This window comes from Siphateles boraxobius, unplaced genomic scaffold, assembly GCF_051911475.1.
Source record: "Siphateles boraxobius isolate OS27281-9 unplaced genomic scaffold, OSU_SipBor_1 23, whole genome shotgun sequence".
Taxonomy (NCBI): Eukaryota; Metazoa; Chordata; class Actinopteri; order Cypriniformes; family Leuciscidae; genus Siphateles; species Siphateles boraxobius.
In genome coordinates, this window is record NW_027508844.1 from 292,338 (window position 1) to 313,770 (window position 21,433).

At 42.4% G+C, this 21,433-nt stretch overlaps 1 protein-coding gene, 1 long non-coding RNA gene and 4 other non-coding genes across 6 annotated transcripts in view; 1 reads left to right on the forward strand and 5 right to left on the reverse strand.

The window, feature by feature from the left end:
• Positions 1-21,433, forward strand: part of LOC143747602 (transmembrane 4 L6 family member 1-like) — a 484,334-nt gene that overhangs the window by 258,126 nt on the left and 204,775 nt on the right. The gene's annotated exons all lie outside the window — the stretch shown is intronic.
• Positions 500-606, reverse strand: LOC143747625 (U6 spliceosomal RNA). The gene has a single exon (XR_013206780.1). It is a non-coding gene; the product is annotated as a U6 spliceosomal RNA (small nuclear RNA).
• LOC143747626 (U6 spliceosomal RNA) lies at positions 7,687-7,793 on the reverse strand. Its single transcript, XR_013206781.1, has one exon. It is a non-coding gene; the product is annotated as a U6 spliceosomal RNA (small nuclear RNA).
• On the reverse strand, positions 9,064-9,170 carry LOC143747618 (U6 spliceosomal RNA). The gene has a single exon (XR_013206777.1). It is a non-coding gene; the product is annotated as a U6 spliceosomal RNA (small nuclear RNA).
• LOC143747612 (U6 spliceosomal RNA) lies at positions 11,609-11,715 on the reverse strand. The gene has a single exon (XR_013206771.1). It is a non-coding gene; the product is annotated as a U6 spliceosomal RNA (small nuclear RNA).
• Positions 16,761-17,325, reverse strand: LOC143747583 (uncharacterized). Its single transcript, XR_013206761.1, has 3 exons — positions 17,269-17,325; positions 17,051-17,113; positions 16,761-16,825 (listed from the first exon to the last, which is right to left on the reverse strand). It is a non-coding gene; the product is annotated as an uncharacterized LOC143747583 (long non-coding RNA).

Here is a 21,433-nt window from a genome sequence, read left to right on the forward strand (position 1 = left end):
GCTGTTCTCATGATTGCTGCATTTATAGACAACTGGCCCTAGGGTCTTGAAGTTCAATCACACCACATGTATGTTTTTCCACATTTACACGTATTCCTACTTGGCATATGTAACTCTTTAGGTATTTACAGCACCGCTGGTCACTGTATGATAAAAATGTGAAAACATCATAACTAGAAGTTTATTTTAGCTCAAGTTTGCTCTGTGTGAATGTATTGTTCTGTTTCAGTGGTGTTCTGTGACTCACCTTGAAGGGAAAAGATATTGCCTTTGTGGTCAAACCCTGTTCCCCAACGGCATCTGCTGAAGAAAGTGAGTGGATACACTTGTCGATGGCCCCAGAGTACAAGCATAAAAAAAAGAATTGGCAGGAAAACTGAGAGTGCGCTATAGACATTGGAGATGCACCAGTTCTTGACACAAGAGAACAAGAATGAAAACAAAGAGTGGCAGGAGGGGATGAATCAAGTCCAGTGAAGCAGGCTTTGATCACAAATGCAAAAATATGGAGCGCTTCACGGATTTGCGTGTCATCCTTTCGCAGGGGCCATGCTAATCTTCTCTGTATCGATCCAATTTTAGTATATGTGCTGCCTTAGCAAGCACAGGTTTGGTGCCCAGCTCAAGGCATATCTACACCTTGGGTTCCAGCGAGCTATCACCAAGGTGGTAGGGCCCAGCGAGTCATCTCGCCTCTGCATACCTTTGCTTGACACAATGATTGATGCAAAAGCTCAATGAGTTTAGGAATAGGACATCTTAGAGCTTTAGGGTTCACAAATGGCCAATTCCACCATGATGTATGAGAGCATCTACTGAAAGAATGGGGTGGGCAGACTTATGGATGGTACCAAAATACAAGCTCTGAATGGGCTGTGTCCTCCAGATTTTCGAGAAAAAATCGAGTTGGCAGAAAAACGGAAAGTGCTTAGCCGTTTGCGCCACCGTTGCATGCACTCGATGTAACTGGACACGAACTGCAGCAGGAGGAATTAATCTTCTGGAGACTTTGAGGTAGAGGCCCTCTGACACACGTCGGAAACAAAAACTTAAAGGACTTCACAGATTTTTTTATTTGATTTATTCTTTGATTTTTTCTCTAAATCGGTCTCCTTTCAGCATAGGCGCTGCCTTAACAAGCAAAAAGGCTCAGCTAATTTGAGGCATATGCACACCTGGGGGCCCAGCAAGTCCTCACCAAGGTGGTAGAGCCCAGCGAGCCATTTCACCACTTTAAAAAAAACCTTGTTTATTAGTGTAGCCTGCCTTCCAGAGGATACATATTCACACACTTTGTAATTCATTCACTGGGCTATCATGCATTCAAACTAATCAAGAGTTGTAAACTTTGATGGGTTGCTGTTGTGTATTTTCATTTAGCTGTTCTCATGATTGCTGCATTTATAGACAACTGTGCCTAGGGTCTTGAAGTTCAATCACACCACATGTATGTTTTTCCACATTTTTTTCCACTTGGCATATGTAACTCTTTAGGTATTTACAGCACCGCTGGTCACTGTATGATAAAAATGTGAAAACATCATAAGTAGAAGTTTATTTTAGCTCAAGTTTGCTCTGTGTGAATGTATTGTTCTGATTCAGTGGTGTTCTGTGACTCAACCTTGAAGGGAAAAGATATTGCCTTTGTGGTCTGTTCCCCAACGGCATCTGCTGAAGAAAGTGAGTGGACACACTTGTCGATGGCCCCAGAGTACAAGCATAAAAAAAAGAGTTGGCAAGAAAACTGAGAGTGCGCTATAGACATTGGAGATATTGCCTTTGTGGTCAAACCCTGTTCCTCAACGGCATCTGCTGAAGAAAGGGAGTGGACACACTCGTCAATGGCCCCAGAGTACAAGCAATAAAAAAGAGTTGGCAGGAAAACTGAGAGTGCGCAATCAGTTTAGGAATAGGACATCTTAGAGCTTTAGGGTTCATAAATGGCCAATTCCACCATGATGTATGAGAGCATCTACTGAAAGAATGGGGTGAGCAGACTTATGGATGGTACCAAAATACAAGCTCTGAATGGGCTGTGTCCTCCAGGTTTTCGAGAAAAAATCGAGTTGGCAGAAAAACGGAAAGTGCTTAGCCGTTTGCGCCACCGTTGCATGCACTCGATGTAACTGGACACAAACTGCAGCAGGAGGAATTAATCCTCTGGAGACTTTGAGGTAGAGGCCCTCTGACACACGTCGGAAACAAAACCTTAAAGGACTTCACAGATTTTTTTATTTGATTTATTCTTTGATTTTTTCTCTAAATCGGTCTCCTTTCAGCATAGGCGCTGCCTTAACAAGCGAAAAGGCTCCGATAATTTGAGGCATATGCAGACCTGGGGGCCCAGCAAGTCCTCACCAAGGTGGTAGAGCCCAGCGAGCCATTTCACCACTTTAAAAAAAACTTGTTTATTAGTGTAGCCTGCCTTCCAGAGGATACATATTCACACACTTTGTAATTCATTCACTGGGCTATCATGCATTCAAACTAATCAAGAGTTGTAAACTTTGATGGGTTGCTGTTGTGTATTTTCATTTAGCTGTTCTCATGATTGCTGCATTTATAGACAACTGTGCCTAGGGTCTTGAAGTTCAATCACACCACATGTATGTTTTTCCACATTTTTTTCCACTTGGCATATGTAACTCTTTAGGTATTTACAGCACCGCTGGTCACTGTATGATAAAAATGTGAAAACAACATAAGTAGAAGTTTATTTTAGCTCAAGTTTGCTCTGTGTGAATGTATTGTTCTGATTCAGTGGTGTTCTGTGACTCAACCTTGAAGGGAAAAGATATTGCCTTTGTGGTCTGTTCCCCAACGGCATCTGCTGAAGAAAGTGAGTGGACACACTTGTCGATGGCCCCAGAGTACAAGCATAAAAAAAAGAGTTGGCAAGAAAACTGAGAGTGCGCTATAGACATTGGAGATATTGCCTTTGTGGTCAAACCCTGTTCCTCAACGGCATCTGCTGAAGAAAGGGAGTGGACACACTCGTCAATGGCCCCAGAGTACAAGCAATAAAAAAGAGTTGGCAGGAAAACTGAGAGTGCGCAATCAGTTTAGGAATAGGACATCTTAGAGCTTTAGGGTTCATAAATGGCCAATTCCACCATGATGTATGAGAGCATCTACTGAAAGAATGGGGTGAGCAGACTTATGGATGGTACCAAAATACAAGCTCTGAATGGGCTGTGTCCTCCAGGTTTTCGAGAAAAAATCGAGTTGGCAGAAAAACGGAAAGTGCTTAGCCGTTTGCGCCACCGTTGCATGCACTCGATGTAACTGGACACAAACTGCAGCAGGAGGAATTAATCCTCTGGAGACTTTGAGGTAGAGGCCCTCTGACACACGTCGGAAACAAAACCTTAAAGGACTTCACAGATTTTTTTATTTGATTTATTCTTTGATTTTTTCTCTAAATCGGTCTCCTTCCAGCATAGGCGCTGCCTTAACAAGCAAAAAGGCTCCGATAATTTGAGGCATATGCAGACCTGGGGGCCCAGCAAGTCCTCACCAAGGTGGTAGAGCCCAGCGAGCCATTTCACCACTTTAAAAAAAAACTTGTTTATTAGTGTAGCCTGCCTTCCAGAGGATACATATTCACACACTTTGTAATTCATTCACTGGGATATCATGCATTCAAACTAATCAAGAGTTGTAAACTTTGATGGGTTGCTGTTGTGTATTTTCATTTAGCTGTTCTCATGATTGCTGCATTTATAGACAACTGTGCCTAGGGTCTTGAAGTTCAATCACACCACATGTATGTTTTTCCACATTTACACGTATTCCTACTTGGCATATGTAACTCTTTAGGTATTTACAGCACCGCTGGTCACTGTATGATAAAAATGTGAAAACATCATAAGTAGAAGTTTATTTTAGCTCAAGTTTGCTCTGTGTGAATGTATTGTTCTGTTTCAGTGGTGTTCTGTGACTCAACCTTGAAGGGAAAAGATATTGCCTTTGTGGTCTGTTCCCCAACGGCATCTGCTGAAGAAAGTGAGTGGACACACTTGTCGATGGCCCCAGAGTACAAGCATAAAAAAAAGAGTTGGCAAGAAAACTGAGAGTGCGCTATAGACATTGGAGATATTGCCTTTGTGGTCAAACCCTGTTCCTCAACGGCATCTGCTGAAGAAAGGGAGTGGACACACTCGTCAATGGCCCCAGAGTACAAGCAATAAAAAAGAGTTGGCAGGAAAACTGAGAGTGCGCAATCAGTTTAGGAATAGGACATCTTAGAGCTTTAGGTTTCATAAATGGCCAATTCCACCATGATGTATGAGAGCATCTACTGAAAGAATGGGGTGAGCAGACTTATGGATGGTACCAAAATACAAGCTCTGAATGGGCTGTGTCCTCCAGGTTTTCGAGAAAAAATCGAGTTGGCAGAAAAACGGAAAGTGCTTAGCCGTTTGCGCCACCGTTGCATGCACTCGATGTAACTGGACACAAACTGCAGCAGGAGGAATTAATCCTCTGGAGACTTTGAGGTAGAGGCCCTCTGACACACGTCGGAAACAAAACCTTGAAGGACTTCACAGATTTTTTTATTTGATTTATTCTTTGATTTTTTCTCTAAATCGGTCTCCTTTCAGCATAGGCGCAGCCTTAACAAGCAAAAAGGCTCCGATAATTTGAGGCATATGCAGACCTGGGGGCCCAGCAAGTCCTCACCAAGGTGGTAGAGCCCAGCGAGCCATTTCACCACTTTAAAAAAAAACTTGTTTATTAGTGTAGCCTGCCTTCCAGAGGATACATATTCACACACTTTGTAATTCATTCACTGGGATATCATGCATTCAAACTAATCAAGAGTTGTAAACTTTGATGGGTTGCTGTTGTGTATTTTCATTTAGCTGTTCTCATGATTGCTGCATTTATAGACAACTGTGCCTAGGGTCTTGAAGTTCAATCACACCACATGTATGTTTTTCCACATTTACACGTATTCCTACTTGGCATATGTAACTCTTTAGGTATTTACAGCATCGCTGGTCACTGTATGATAAAAATGTGAAAACATCATAAGTAGAAGTTTATTTTAGCTCAAGTTTGCTCTGTGTGAATGTATTGTTCTGATTCAGTGGTGTTCTGTGACTCAACCTTGAAGGGAAAAGATATTGCCTTTGTGGTCTGTTCCCCAACGGCATCTGTTGAAGAAAGTGAGTGGACACACTTGTCGATGGCCCCAGAGTACAAGCATAAAAAAAAGAGTTGGCAAGAAAACTGAGAGTGCGCTATAGACATTGGAGATATTGCCTTTGTGGTCAAACCCTGTTCCTCAACGGCATCTGCTGAAGAAAGGGAGTGGACACACTCGTCAATGGCCCCAGAGTACAAGCAATAAAAAAGAGTTGGCAGGAAAACTGAGAGTGCGCAATCAGTTTAGGAATAGGACATCTTAGAGCTTTAGGGTTCATAAATGGCCAATTCCACCATGATGTATGAGAGCATCTACTGAAAGAATGGGGTGAGCAGACTTATGGATGGTACCAAAATACAAGCTCTGAATGGGCTGTGTCCTCCAGGTTTTCGAGAAAAAATCGAGTTGGCAGAAAAACGGAAAGTGCTTAGCCGTTTGCGCCACCGTTGCATGCACTCGATGTAACTGGACACAAACTGCAGCAGGAGGAATTAATCCTCTGGAGACTTTGAGGTAGAGGCCCTCTGACACACGTCGGAAACAAAACCTTAAAGGACTTCACAGATTTTTTTATTTGATTTATTCTTTGATTTTTTCTCTAAATCGGTCTCCTTTCAGCATAGGCGCTGCCTTAACAAGCAAAAAGGCTCCGATAATTTGAGGCATATGCAGACCTGGGGGCCCAGCAAGTCCTCACCAAGGTGGTAGAGCCCAGCGAGCCATTTCACCACTTTAAAAAAAACTTGTTTATTAGTGTAGCCTGCCTTCCAGAGGATACATATTCACACACTTTGTAATTCATTCACTGGGCTATCATGCATTCAAACTAATCAAGAGTTGTAAACTTTGATGGGTTGCTGTTGTGTATTTTCATTTAGCTGTTCTCATGATTGCTGCATTTATAGACAACTGTGCCTAGGGTCTTGAAGTTCAATCACACCACATGTATGTTTTTCCACATTTTTTTCCACTTGGCATATGTAACTCTTTAGGTATTTACAGCACCGCTGGTCACTGTATGATAAAAATGTGAAAACATCATAAGTAGAAGTTTATTTTAGCTCAAGTTTGCTCTGTGTGAATGTATTGTTCTGATTCAGTGGTGTTCTGTGACTCAACCTTGAAGGGAAAAGATATTGCCTTTGTGGTCTGTTCCCCAACAGCATCTGCTGAAGAAAGTGAGTGGACACACTTGTCGATGGCCCCAGAGTACAAGCATAAAAAAAAGAGTTGGCAAGAAAACTGAGAGTGCGCTATAGACATTGGAGATATTGCCTTTGTGGTCAAACCCTGTTCCTCAACGGCATCTGCTGAAGAAAGGGAGTGGACACACTCGTCAATGGCCCCAGAGTACAAGCAATAAAAAAGAGTTGGCAGGAAAACTGAGAGTGCGCAATCAGTTTAGGAATAGGACATCTTAGAGCTTTAGGGTTCATAAATGGCCAATTCCACCATGATGTATGAGAGCATCTACTGAAAGAATGGGGTGGGCAGACTTATGGATGGTACCAAAATACAAGCTCTGAATGGGCTGTGTCCTCCAGGTTTTCGAGAAAAAATCGAGTTGGCAGAAAAACGGAAAGTGCTTAGCCGTTTGCGCCACCGTTGCATGCACTCGATGTAACTGGACACAAACTGCAGCAGGAGGAATTAATCCTCTGGAGACTTTGAGGTAGAGGCCCTCTGACACACGTCGGAAACAAAACCTTAAAGGACTTCACAGATTTTTTTATTTGATTTATTCTTTGATTTTTTCTCTAAATCGGTCTCCTTTCAGCATAGGCGCTGCCTTAACAAGCAAAAAGGCTCCGATAATTTGAGGCATATGCAGACCTGGGGGCCCAGCAAGTCCTCACCAAGGTGGTAGAGCCCAGCGAGCCATTTCACCACTTTAAAAAAAACTTGTTTATTAGTGTAGCCTGCCTTCCAGAGGATACATATTCACACACTTTGTAATTCATTCACTGGGCTATCATGCATTCAAACTAATCAAGAGTTGTAAACTTTGATGGGTTGCTGTTGTGTATTTTCATTTAGCTGTTCTCATGATTGCTGCATTTATAGACAACTGTGCCTAGGGTCTTGAAGTTCAATCACACCACATGTATGTTTTTCCACATTTACACGTATTCCTACTTGGCATATGTAACTATTTAGGTATTTACAGCACCGCTGGTCACTGTATGATAAAAATGTGAAAACATCATAACTAGAAGTTTATTTTAGCTCAAGTTTGCTCTGTGTGAATGTATTGTTCTGTTTCAGTGGTGTTCTGTGACTCACCTTGAAGGGAAAAGATATTGCCTTTGTGGTCAAACCCTGTTCCCCAACGGCATCTGCTGAAGAAAGTGAGTGGATACACTTGTCGATGGCCCCAGAGTACAAGCATAAAAAAAGAATTGGCAGGAAAACTGAGAGTGCGCTATAGACATTGGAGATGCACCAGTTCTTGACACAAGAGAACAAGAATGAAAACAAAGAGTGGCAGGAGGGGATGAATCAAGTCCAGTGAAGCAGGCTTTGATCACAGCTGCAAAAATATGGAGCGCTTCACGGATTTGCGTGTCATCCTTTCGCAGGGGCCATGCTAATCTTCTCTGTATCGATCCAATTTTAGTATATGTGCTGCCTTAGCAAGCACAGGTTTGGTGCCCAGCTCAAGGCATATCTACACCTTGGGTTCCAGCGAGCTATCACCAAGGTGGTAGGGCCCAGCGAGTCATCTCGCCTCTGCATACCTTTGCTTGACACAATGATTGATGCAAAAGCTCAATGAGTTTAGGAATAGGACATCTTAGAGCTTTAGGGTTCACAAATGGCCAATTCCACCATGATGTATGAGAGCATCTACTGAAAGAATGGGGTGGGCAGACTTATGGATGGTACCAAAATACAAGCTCTGAATGGGCTGTGTCCTCCAGATTTTCGAGAAAAAATCGAGTTGGCAGAAAAACGGAAAGTGCTTAGCCGTTTGCGCCACCGTTGCATGCACTCGATGTAACTGGACACAAACTGCAGCAGGAGGAATTAATCCTCTGGAGACTTTGAGGTAGAGGCCCTCTGACACACGTCGGAAACAAAACCTTAAGGACTTCACAGATTTTTTTATTTGATTTATTCTTTGATTTTTTCTCTAAATCGGTCTCCTTTCAGCATAGGCGCTGCCTTAACAAGCAAAAAGGCTCTGATAATTTGAGGCATATGCAGACCTGGGGGCCCAGCAAGTCCTCACCAAGGTGGTAGAGCCCAGCGAGCCATTTCACCACTTTAAAAAAAACTTGTTTATTAGTGTAGCCTGCCTTCCAGAGGATACATATTCACACACTTTGTAATTCATTCACTGGGCTATCATGCATTCAAACTAATCAAGAGTTGTAAACTTTGATGGGTTGCTGTTGTGTATTTTCATTTAGCTGTTCTCATGATTGCTGCATTTATAGACAACTGTGCCTAGGGTCTTGAAGTTCAATCACACCACATGTATGTTTTTCCACATTTACACGTATTCCTACTTGGCATATGTAACTCTTTAGGTATTTACAGCACCGCTGGTCACTGTATGATAAAAATGTGAAAACATCATAACTAGAAGTTTATTTTAGCTCAAGTTTGCTCTGTGTGAATGTATTGTTCTGTTTCAGTGGTGTTCTGTGACTCACCTTGAAGGGAAAAGATATTGCCTTTGTGGTCAAACCCTGTTCCCCAACGGCATCTGCTGAAGAAAGTGAGTGGATACACTTGTCGATGGCCCCAGAGTACAAGCATAAAAAAAAGAATTGGCAGGAAAACTGAGAGTGCGCTATAGACATTGGAGATGCACCAGTTCTTGACACAAGAGAACAAGAATGAAAACAAAGAGTGGCAGGAGGGGATGAATCAAGTCCAGTGAAGCAGGCTTTGATCACAGCTGCAAAAATATGGAGCGCTTCACGGATTTGCGTGTCATGCTTTCGCAGGGGCCATGCTAATCTTCTCTGTATCGATCCAATTTTAGTATATGTGCTGCCTTAGCAAGCACAGGTTTGGTGCCCAGCTCAAGGCATATCTACACCTTGGGTTCCAGCGAGCTATCACCAAGGTGGTAGGGCCCAGCGAGTCATCTCGCCTCTGCATACCTTTGCTTGACACAATGATTGATGCAAAAGCTCAATGAGTTTAGGAATAGGACATCTTAGAGCTTTAGGGTTCACAAATGGCCAATTCCACCATGATGTATGAGAGCATCTACTGAAAGAATGGGGTGGGCAGACTTATGGATGGTACCAAAATACAAGCTCTGAATGGGCTGTGTCCTCCAGATTTTCGAGAAAAAATCGAGTTGGCAGAAAAACGGAAAGTGCATAGCCGTTTGCGCCACCGTTGCATGCACTCGATGTAACTGGACACGAACTGCAGCAGGAGGAATTAATCCTCTGGAGACTTTGAGGTAGAGGCCCTCTGACACACGTCGGAAACAAAAACTTAAAGGACTTCACAGATTTTTTTATTTGATTTATTCTTTGATTTTTTCTCTAAATCGGTCTCCTTTCAGCATAGGCGCTGCCTTAACAAGCAAAAAGGCTCAGCTAATTTGAGGCATATGCACACCTGGGGGCCCAGCAAGTCCTCACCAAGGTGGTAGAGCCCAGCGAGCCATTTCACCACTTTAAAAAAACCTTGTTTATTAGTGTAGCCTGCCTTCCAGAGGATACATATTCACACACTTTGTAATTCATTCACTGGGCTATCATGCATTCAAACTAATCAAGAGTTGTAAACTTTGATGGGTTGCTGTTGTGTATTTTCATTTAGCTGTTCTCATGATTGCTGCATTTATAGACAACTGTGCCTAGGGTCTTGAAGTTCAATCACACCACATGTATGTTTTTCCACATTTTTTTCCACTTGGCATATGTAACTCTTTAGGTATTTACAGCACCACTGGTCACTGTATGATAAAAATGTGAAAACATCATAAGTAGAAGTTTATTTTAGCTCAAGTTTGCTCTGTGTGAATGTATTGTTCTGTTTCAGTGGTGTTCTGTGACTCAACCTTGAAGGGAAAAGATATTGCCTTTGTGGTCAAACCCTGTTCCCCAACGGCATCTGCTGAAGAAAGGGAGTGGACACACTTGTCGATGGCCCCAGAGTACAAGCATAAAAAAAAGAGTTGGCAGGAAAACTTAGAGTGCGCTATAGACATTGGAGATATTGCCTTTGTGGTCAAACCCTGTTCCTCAACGGCATCTGCTGAAGAAAGGGAGTGGACACACTCGTCGATGGCCCCAGAGTACAAGCATAAAAAAAAGAGTTGGCAGGAAAACTGAGAGTGCGCAATCAGTTTAGGAATAGGACATCTTAGAGCTTTAGGGTTCATAAATGGCCAATTCCACCATGATGTATGAGAGCATCTACTGAAAGAATGGGGTGGGCAGACTTATGGATGGTACCAAAATACAAGCTCTGAATGGGCTGTGTCCTCCAGGTTTTCGAGAAAAAATCGAGTTGGCAGAAAAACGGAAAGTGCTTAGCCGTTTGCGCCACCGTTGCATGCACTCAATGTAACTGGACACGAACTGCAGCAGGAGGAATTAATCCTCTGGAGACTTTGAGGTAGAGGCCCTCTGACACACGTCGGAAACAAAACCTTAAAGGACTTCACAGATTTTTTTTATTTGATTTATTCTTTGATTTTTTCTCTAAATCGGTCTCCTTTCAGCATAGGCGCTGCCTTAACAAGCAAAAAGGCTCCGATAATTTGAGGCATATGCAGACCTGGGGGCCCAGCAAGTCCTCACCAAGGTGGTAGAGCCCAGCGAGCCATTTCACCACTTTAAAAAAAACTTGTTTATTAGTGTAGCCTGCCTTCCAGAGGATACATATTCACACACTTTGTAATTCATTCACTGGGCTATCATGCATTCAAACTAATCAAGAGTTGTAAACTTTGATGGGTTGCTGTTGTGTATTTTCATTTAGCTGTTCTCATGATTGCTGCATTTATAGACAACTGTGCCTAGGGTCTTGAAGTTCAATCACACCACATGTATGTTTTTCCACATTTACACGTATTCCTACTTGGCATATGTAACTCTTTAGGTATTTACAGCACCGCTGGTCACTGTATGATAAAAATGTGAAAACATCATAAATAGAAGTTTATTTTAGCTCAAGTTTGCTCTGTGTGAATGTATTGTTCTGTTTCAGTGGTGTTCTGTGACTCACCTTGAAGGGAAAAGATATTGCCTTTGTGGTCAAACCCTGTTCCCCAACGGCATCTGCTGAAGAAAGTGAGTGGATACACTTGTCGATGGCCCCAGAGTACAAGCATAAAAAAAAGAATTGGCAGGAAAACTGAGAGTGCGCTATAGACATTGGAGATGCACCAGTTCTTGACACAAGAGAACAAGAATGAAAACAAAGAGTGGCAGGAGGGGATGAATCAAGTCCAGTGAAGCAGGCTTTGATCACAGCTGCAAAAATATGGAGCGCTTCACGGATTTGCGTGTCATCCTTTCGCAGGGGCCATGCTAATCTTCTCTGTATCGATCCAATTTTAGTATATGTGCTGCCTTAGCAAGCACAGGTTTGGTGCCCAGCTCAAGGCATATCTACACCTTGGGTTCCAGCGAGCTATCACCAAGGTGGTAGGGCCCAGCGAGTCATCTCGCCTCTGCATACCTTTGCTTGACACAATGATTGATGCAAAAGCTCAATGAGTTTAGGAATAGGACATCTTAGAGCTTTAGGGTTCACGAATGGCCAATTCCACCATGATGTATGAGAGCATCTACTGAAAGAATGGGGTGGGCAGACTTATGGATGGTACCAAAATACAAGCTCTGAATGGGCTGTGTCCTCCAGATTTTCGAGAAAAAATCGAGTTGGCAGAAAAACGGAAAGTGCATAGCCGTTTGCGCCACCGTTGCATGCACTCGATGTAACTGGACACGAACTGCAGCAGGAGGAATTAATCCTCTGGAGACTTTGAGGTAGAGGCCCTCTGACACACGTCGGAAACAAAAACTTAAAGGACTTCACAGATTTTTTTATTTGATTTATTCTTTGATTTTTTCTCTAAATCGGTCTCCTTTCAGCATTGGCGCTGCCTTAACAAGCAAAAAGGCTCAGCTAATTTGAGGCATATGCACACCTGGGGGCCCAGCAAGTCCTCACCAAGGTGGTAGAGCCCAGCGAGCCATTTCACCACTTAAAAAAAAACCTTGTTTATTAGTGTAGCCTGCCTTCCAGAGGATACATATTCACACACTTTGTAATTCATTCACTGGGCTATCATGCATTCAAACTAATCAAGAGTTGTAAACTTTGATGGGTTGCTGTTGTGTATTTTCATTTAGCTGTTCTCATGATTGCTGCATTTATAGACAACTGTGCCTAGGGTCTTGAAGTTCAATCACACCACATGTATGTTTTTCCACATTTACACGTATTCCTACTTGGCATATGTAACTCTTTAGGTATTTACAGCACCGCTGGTCACTGTATGATAAAAATGTGAAAACATCATAAGTAGAAGTTTATTTTAGCTCAAGTTTGCTCTGTGTGAATGTATTGTTCTGTTTCAGTGGTGTTCTGTGACTCAACCTTGAAGGGAAAAGATATTGCCTTTGTGGTCAAACCCTGTTCCCCAACGGCATCTGCTGAAGAAAGGGAGTGGACACACTTGTCGATGGCCCCAGAGTACAAGCATAAAAAAAAGAGTTGGCAGGAAAACTTAGAGTGCGCTATAGACATTGGAGATATTGCCTTTGTGGTCAAACCCTGTTCCTCAACGGCATCTGCTGAAGAAAGGGAGTGGACACACTCGTCGATGGCCCCAGAGTACAAGCATAAAAAAAAGAGTTGGCAGGAAAACTGAGAGTGCGCAATCAGTTTAAGAATAGGACATCTTAGAGCTTTAGGGTTCATACATGGCCAATTCCACCATGATGTATGAGAGCATCTACTGAAAGAATGGGGTGGGCAGACTTATGGATGGTACCAAAATACAAGCTCTGAATGGGCTGTGTCCTCCAGCTTTTCGAGAAAAAATCGAGTTGGCAGAAAAACGGAAAGTGCTTAGCCGTTTGCGCCACCGTTGCATGCACTCGCCGTAACTCGACACGAACTGCAGCAGGAGGAATTAATCCTCTGGAGACTTTGAGGTAGAGGCCCTCTGACACACGTCGGAAACAAAACCTTAAAGGACTTCACAGATTTTTTTATTTGATTTATTCTTTGATTTTTTCTCTAAATCGGTCTCCTTTCAGCATAGGCGCTGCCTTAACAAGCAAAACGGCTCCGATAATTTGAGGCATATGCAGACCTGGGGGCCCAGCAAGTCCTCACCAAGGTGGTAGAGCCCAGCGAGCCATTTCACCACTTTAAAAAAAACTTGTTTATTAGTGTAGCCTGCCTTCCAGAGGATACATATTCACACACTTTGTAATTCATTCACTAGGCTATCATGCATTCAAACTAATCAAGAGTTGTAAACTTTGATGGGTTGCTGTTGTGTATTTTCATTTAGCTGTTCTCATGATTGCTGCATTTATAGACAACTGTGCCTAGGGTCTTGAAGTTCAATCACACCACATGTATGTTTTTCCACATTTACACGTATTCCTACTTGGCATATGTAACTCTTTAGGTATTTACAGCACCGCTGGTCACTGTATGATAAAAATGTGAAAACATCATAACTAGAAGTTTATTTTAGCTCAAGTTTGCTCTGTGTGAATGTATTGTTCTGTTTCAGTGGTGTTCTGTGACTCACCTTGAAGGGAAAAGATATTGCCTTTGTGGTCAAACCCTGTTCCCCAACGGCATCTGCTGAAGAAAGTGAGTGGATACACTTGTCGATGGCCCCAGAGTACAAGCATAAAAAAAGAATTGGCAGGAAAACTGAGAGTGCGCTATAGACATTGGAGATGCACCAGTTCTTGACACAAGAGAACAAGAATGAAAACAAAGAGTGGCAGGAGGGGATGAATCAAGTCCAGTGAAGCAGGCTTTGATCACAGCTGCAAAAATATGGAGCGCTTCACGGATTTGCGTGTCATCCTTTCGCGCTCTGTGCCCAGCAATGTTCTCTGGATGACGGCCAATCAGCAGCTCGGATTGTCGAGCCTTTGTCGAGCGTTTTCGGTTTTGGGCCAATCAGCAGCTCGGATTGTCGAGCGTTTGTCGAGCGTTTTCGGTTTTGAGCCAATCAGCAGCTCGTATTGTCGAGCGTTTGTCGAGCGTTTTGGGGGCCAATCAACGGTTAGTATACTCAAGCGTTTGTCGAGCGTTTTGGGCCAATCAGCGGTTAGTATAATCAAGCGTTTGTCATAGCAACCACCAAAGCAACTGACCCACATGGAAAAAACCTATATAAACATATATGTTTTAATATAGGTTTTGATATAGGATTTTAATATATGTGACATATATAAAATTGGCCGTTTTCCTATATTATATGTGCATATATGCACATATATGTACACATATACACGTGCATATATGTACACATATATACGTGCATATATGTACTTATATAGGTACATATATGTGTACATATATGTACCTATATAGGTGCATATATATGTGCATATATGTACCTATATAGGTGCATATATGTACCTATATAGGTACATATATAGCTGCATATATGTACCTATATAGGTGCATATACATGTGCATATATGTACCTATATAGGTACATTATTTTTGTTGCCTAGTAGCTATGGATTTTAATAATTATACTAATATATAGGTAACATATAGCTGCATATATGCACCTATATAGGTACATATATAGCTGCATATATGTACCTATATAGGTGCATATACATGTGCATATATGTACCTATATAGGTGCATATATGCAGCTATATGTTACCTATATATTAGTATAATTATTAAAATCCATAGCTACTAGGCAACATAAATAATAGCCCAAGATGTAGAGATTTTAATTATTTATTTACTTAAGAACAATCAAATATTACAAGAACAAAAATAAGACAAAAAACTGAACAGAAAAAACCCCAATTTATCTTGTTGATCTTCTCAGCTCTGTGAGCTTCGAATTGATAGATCTGCCTATCTGTCCTCGGCTGGCTGCCGGCCACTTCTTCAATGTAGCATCTAGAGAAGACAAAAATAATAAGACAGTATAATAATAATAATATAGTGCTTCATCAGGAACCCAAAGTGCTTACAGTACAGCTGCGATTGGACACATATTTTGGATAAAGGGCTGATCATAATAAAAAATGCGTCATGTAAACACGTCAATTGGAAGATTCTGATTGGATTCTGCTAAATCTGAAAGAAATTCTGATTGGAAACATCACCCCCCCTTTTTTCTAGCGGCATCGTTCTTTCATATGCACGTCCGTCATGGGGACTGCATTGTTAACAGTCACACGGTCAATCATGTGCATCCAAAGCAGAGAAAATTCATGGATAGGAAAAATTCAGAAATGTGGCTTTAGAAAAGGAAAGGTAGGATCAAGAAATGATTAAGCAATGAATTAGTATTATAGGTTACAAGCAGATACAGTAACAATAATGGGTGCCCTATCTAATACAGTCTCCATTGATGCCTAATAAACATTGATACTAGTAGGCTATGGTTAAAGTAGTGAACTTATAAAGTCTTAAAAGTTTTGTTTTCCCTTCTCAACGCATTATGCATTTACTCACCAATAATGGCTGCCTTTTTAATTTGGTCAAGGGCGACCAGCTGCTCACCATTCCCTCAGGTTGGCTTCCCACCTTAAAGTAATATTTCAAAATTATTATGAAAGGGGGGTAAAATGAAGGTGGTGAAAACAAGAGATTATTTTTTATATACACATCACTTTTATTTGAGGTGCAAGGAAATACAAAAATGGCAAGTAAAAAAGCAATGGTATGCCCGCACACAAACATAATTTATTCCACAGAATATGACTGACTTGTTTTTTGTTTTTTTCAAGGACAGAAGAGATTAGGAACATGTTGTTTTGTACCATTCAGGTTGCTTTTTAGCAAAGTCTCCAAATCAAAAGGTGCCCAGCAGCAGATTCCACACCATGGCAGTAGCAGAGGTGGCAAGGCCTGGCAAAACACCCCAGAGCCCTTCATAACTTCAATCTGAAAAATAATTTCACATCACAATATTAATTTATTGACAAATTTTAGAAAAGGTTTTTATGTTTCATATTGATTCTTATTTTTAGCTTCCCAATAGTTAATAATAATAATAATATAATAATAGAGAGGAGGAGGTTGGATGGAGAGTAGGGAAGGAGAAGACAGTGGGTGGAGAGGAGCGAATGGGTGCAGGAGGAAAGTATGATTGTCTCGTATAACACTAATTGGCTCCTACAAACACACAGTTTATACCCATCCTTCCTAAATAATGTTACCCACCTGTGTTTTCGCTGATGTCTCAGCTGTTGCTGCAGTCTTGTTAGAGAAGAAAAACATTGTTAAACTCAACAATTGTAAAACTTCAACAATTTTATGCATATGGGGCAAGTAAATTACATATTACCACTAACTATCCCAACATAAAAATCCCTATAGCTCAGTTGGAGCCTTAAGTAAAATAAGTACAGAAAAATCTGAGGTATAAACGGGTTACACACACCTGTGGTGTCTCTCGAAAGCACTCAGTCACCATGGGACTCTCTTTAAATGGCTCGGTCTCCTCTCTGGAGTCTTAGAGAAGAAAGAAACTTAGTAAAACTCCACAACAATTTTTATTCATCCAAGCAAGCCACTATAGATTCTTATTTACAGGGGGGGCTTGGAAAACATCAAACATGTCAATAAATTAAAGTTACATGCAAAAGTAATCAGCCAAACATCATAAAAATCCATATAGCTCTGTTTGAGTAACAAGTAAACTAAATAAATAAATACAAATGCAAGGGGGTTACTCACCGGTTGCACTTCTCCAAAAGTCGAGAAGGGGGAATCTAGATCCTCCACAGGACTCCTTCCAGTCTTGTTCATAGAAGAAAAATATAGTTATTCTCTTCAATAAATTAAAGTGCAAATACATCAAATAATTAACACTATAAATCAGCCCAACATCACAAGTCTCTACAGATCTGCTTGAGAAACAATTTTAAAAAGCAATGAAAAACAGAGGAACTTACCTTTTGAGCAATAATGGCGAGGTCACTTTTCATTTGAGGGATTTCTAGAAAGAGGTTATATATAAAAACAAAAAAAAACAATTACAATCACTAAATCAAAATAGCACCCAGCAACTCTAACGTTACTCTTCGAAAGACATTTCCTGCAGCTGTGAACGCAAGCTACAACCCTCCAAAGCCCATTCATAAGGCTCTGCAGAGGAAACCTGTTTGTGAACGCAATTAAAACATATATATTTCTCCCAAATTCCCCAGGGTTTTTTTCTAGAGCCGATTGCCTTCTTGAGCCGTTGAAGGCAGAGAAGTGTGTGTACTCATGAACTGTATTCTCTAGGCCATGACTTTTGTGAACCCTCTACGAATTCCTCCAGAAAGAGACAAATAAATATAATTCTAATTTGAATCTTATCAACGGCTATATGAGCACCCACACTACTCTCAGCTAACATCATAGCATTTATTTTGCCAAACACGTGTTAAACTTTCAGCCCATACAATTTCTAAGTTTATACTTCTCTGCCACCACAATATCCATCTCCAGAAAAAACCCTGCTAATAAATATTAAAATTAGGAATACTTACGATTCAGATCTTTGAGCTTTTCGATTTTTTAAAAACTTTACAGACTAAAATACATGCTTGTCTTCAAATTCATTAACCACAGTGAAATGCTCAGATAGATGGGATGATGATGATGACGATGATGATGATGATGATGATGATGATTACTTGAATGTATGTTCTATGTTCTTTTTTTTGTTGTTGCTACATTTAGACTGTAATGACCTTTCAGCCATATTCATCTCGAAACTGCATTAAGACAATACAGAAAACATTGCATTTTGCATTGCATTTGGTGGATGTAACGGTGAATGTGTGGATGTGTAGGCCTATGAGCTGTAATGTGAATCTGGAAGTGACCTGAAATTGGAAAAAGGGCTTGATTGACAAAATAGAAAAACGACAACCATTTTGTTATTTCCTTCTTTTCCACTATCTTCATACAAGAAAGAATTGACCTTGTAAATGGCTTTCCCATAGCTTTCCATCTCCTCTCACTTAATTGCCATAATTAAATTCCATAACATGCCAATTACATGTGATACCAATTTCACATGTTTGCACATTCAGTTCTTGCATAATTTCTTTTTTTAGTTAGTTCTTATTGCCTTGATAATATAAAATATGTGCTAGGCATCATGTATGACAGTTGCCAAAGTGAGGTATGAGCTAAAAAATGACCAGATCCTGCTATGAGCTAGGAGACATGTATGCACATATAGGGCTTATATGTGGATATAAAGAAGCAATACAGGAGACCTATATGGCCTGTATATGCACATATATGCACCTCAGTTTTGCCTATATGTGCCATATATACGCATATATGCAGCATATATATTAGCATATATGTGCATATATGCTGTATATATGTAGCATATATGTGCATATAAACTGCATATAGGTTTCATATATGCGCATATATCCCCATATAGTTTCTTTCCATGTGGGGACAACGAGTCAACGAGTGAGTCAGTGAGTAAAACAAAAATAAATAGAATATTACGAATGTACTGACATAACATTGTCTTCCCAGAGTACTTTTACAATGTACTGACATGGAATTTGTCGATGTATTATGCTGTCAATCGCTGGTTTTGATAACGTTATTTAAAGATACGTTAACGTACGTCAGGCGTCCGGTTAACACATTTAAACCATATTTACACTTTGAATTTCGACTCCAAACTGTAGTAACTACATCTACGTGGTCTAATGAAGATAACCAGGTAGTCTGATCAAAGATTAAATACATTTTGAGAGATCGCTAGCATGTAATGTAATGTAATGTAATCCATTGCATTGGAAATGAACAGGACAACATGTGACGATCTCTGAAAACAAAATTAAATGATGAAAAGACCATACAGTTAGTATCTTTAGACCCTTAAGATTATAATATCACCACGTGAAATCAAAATATAAAGTTTAAGTGTATGTTTTATGCATTAACAATATGCCTGTTTGTTTACCTGTCATTATTTACCTGTTGTGTCAAGTTATGTTCATTTTTTAACGTTAATATTTCAATAGTGAATGTGTAGTACTAGTATATCATTAATCTTATGTGTGATATTCCTGTTAATATGGCAATTAACATGTAGTTTAACCTGTAATGCTCCCTTAACGCTGTGCTATGTCATTGTAGAGATGGTTTTTGCAAATTTTAAAGTCACGGCCTCGCAGCAGCTTGTCCTGCGGGCCTCTGATGAGGCGGCGGGCTTCATCGCCGCCAAGGGGCCACGCGGGACCGCCGCTGCTGCGAGGGCCAAGAAGCCAGAGGAGGTGGAGAAGGAGGCCCAAGCCCACGTCGTCTCCAAGGGCGGTGACCCTGGTAACCCCATGCTGGTGCTGGGCTGCCACAGCATCCAGTTTGGCAAGTACCAGGGTCAAACTTTCCGTTGGCTCCTGGAGAACGACGTGGGCTACACCACGCAGTTGGTTGCCAGCCACCAGCGGGAGCGGGAGAAAAGTGCCTCCGACAGCCCCCTTATGGCCAACAAGGACGCACTCGCCCGGTACTCGTGCGCCCACCCTGCTTTTGCTGAGCAGCTGCGTTACCACCGGGTGCACGAGGAGGCCCGGGCTCGCGCCACTCAGCCCGGGTGTGAGGGCGAGGCGCTTGTTGGCTTTGGGGACTACAAGGAGGCCACCCTGAAGGACCTGTACGACTCCAAGGAGAAGCAGCACCAGAAGTAAGTCCTGTTGTGGTGAAGGGCAGTGAACTGTCGACAGGGTGCTGTGACTTGTTGATATGCGTGTTAATCTTTGATCATTGTCTTGCAGCTTTGTCAAGTGGCTACGGCGGAAGACACCGCAGCCTGGGACCTCGATGGACGCCGCCAGGAAGTACATCCTGGGCCGAGACAAGGAGCGGTCGGCAGAGGTGGCTGCTACCCCCCCACCTCCCACCAGCAGCAGCAGCAGCAGCAGCAGCACCCCCACCACCAGCAGTGGCCCCAGCAAGGCCGCTGCTTCCACCGCGCTGCCGCCGCGCAAGCCGATCGCTCCCATGTTCTCGGCCCTACTGGGAAGGCGTCCAATGGCCCCAGGTGAGCTGCAGGCCAAGGTCAGGAAGCTGATGACCACACCAGCACGGCCTGCAGTTCCAGGTAGATCTCTTTCTTTCTCTTTAACACAACAGTGGTTCAGTGTACAGGATTAACTAACCATTGCCCTCCCACCCCACAGCGGTGTCTACATCCGTCAGAGACCAGTGCCCCTCGGTTCCGCCGCCGCCCCCCCCCCCACAGAGGTGACGGACGAGGATCTGGTCCAGATGGCCACTGACTTAGAAACGGGTAACTGGCACCACACTGGACACGTCACACTGTAACATTTGCCCTCAATATATATTCTTCTGGCGGTATTTTTGTATTAACTGTAATGGTTTCATTTACTGGTCTCTACAGCTGATGCTTGAAGACCAAAGGTAGGTTTGGCAGGTAATGTAGCCGTCTTTGTCGGTGGTAGATGTGTATAACATAGTGGCAATGTAGATTTGCTTAACCACCTTCACATGTCTACTTCCCTTGGCCCTGCTGCATCTCTTGACATTCACCTTGTAGCACTAAACCATCTGCCCCATCACTGGCATGCTGTACATCTAATTACTTGCATTCTGCACGTCATCTAATCACTGGCATGCTGCACGTCATTAACACTCAGACTCACTTAGTCTTGCCTGCCTGTGTGTTGCCCCATGACTATCATTGTGCTGATGCCATTTTGTTGTGTGTGAATGTGTCTGAAGCTCACGTACAGGTCCTTCAGACTCTCCCGCTGGTGGTGAGGCCTCCATCTCCACCTCCTCCGGCGTTGTCCTCCATCCCTCCCCCACCGCCACCACCTCGAGTTGCGGCTGCTCCACCTACGCTCGCGGTTCCGGCTCGGGCTCCGGCGTTGACCAGGGAGGAGCCCCGTCGCGTCTCCGTGGAGGAGACGCCATCTGGGGAGGCCACCCTGGCACCAGCGCCGGCGAAGAGGAAGAAGAAGGAGAGGAAAGTGGAGCAGCCCGCAACGCCCACTCCTGCTTCGGCTGAGGTACAAACACAAACACAGACACACACACACCGTGCCCGTACTCATGGACGGCACAACTCAG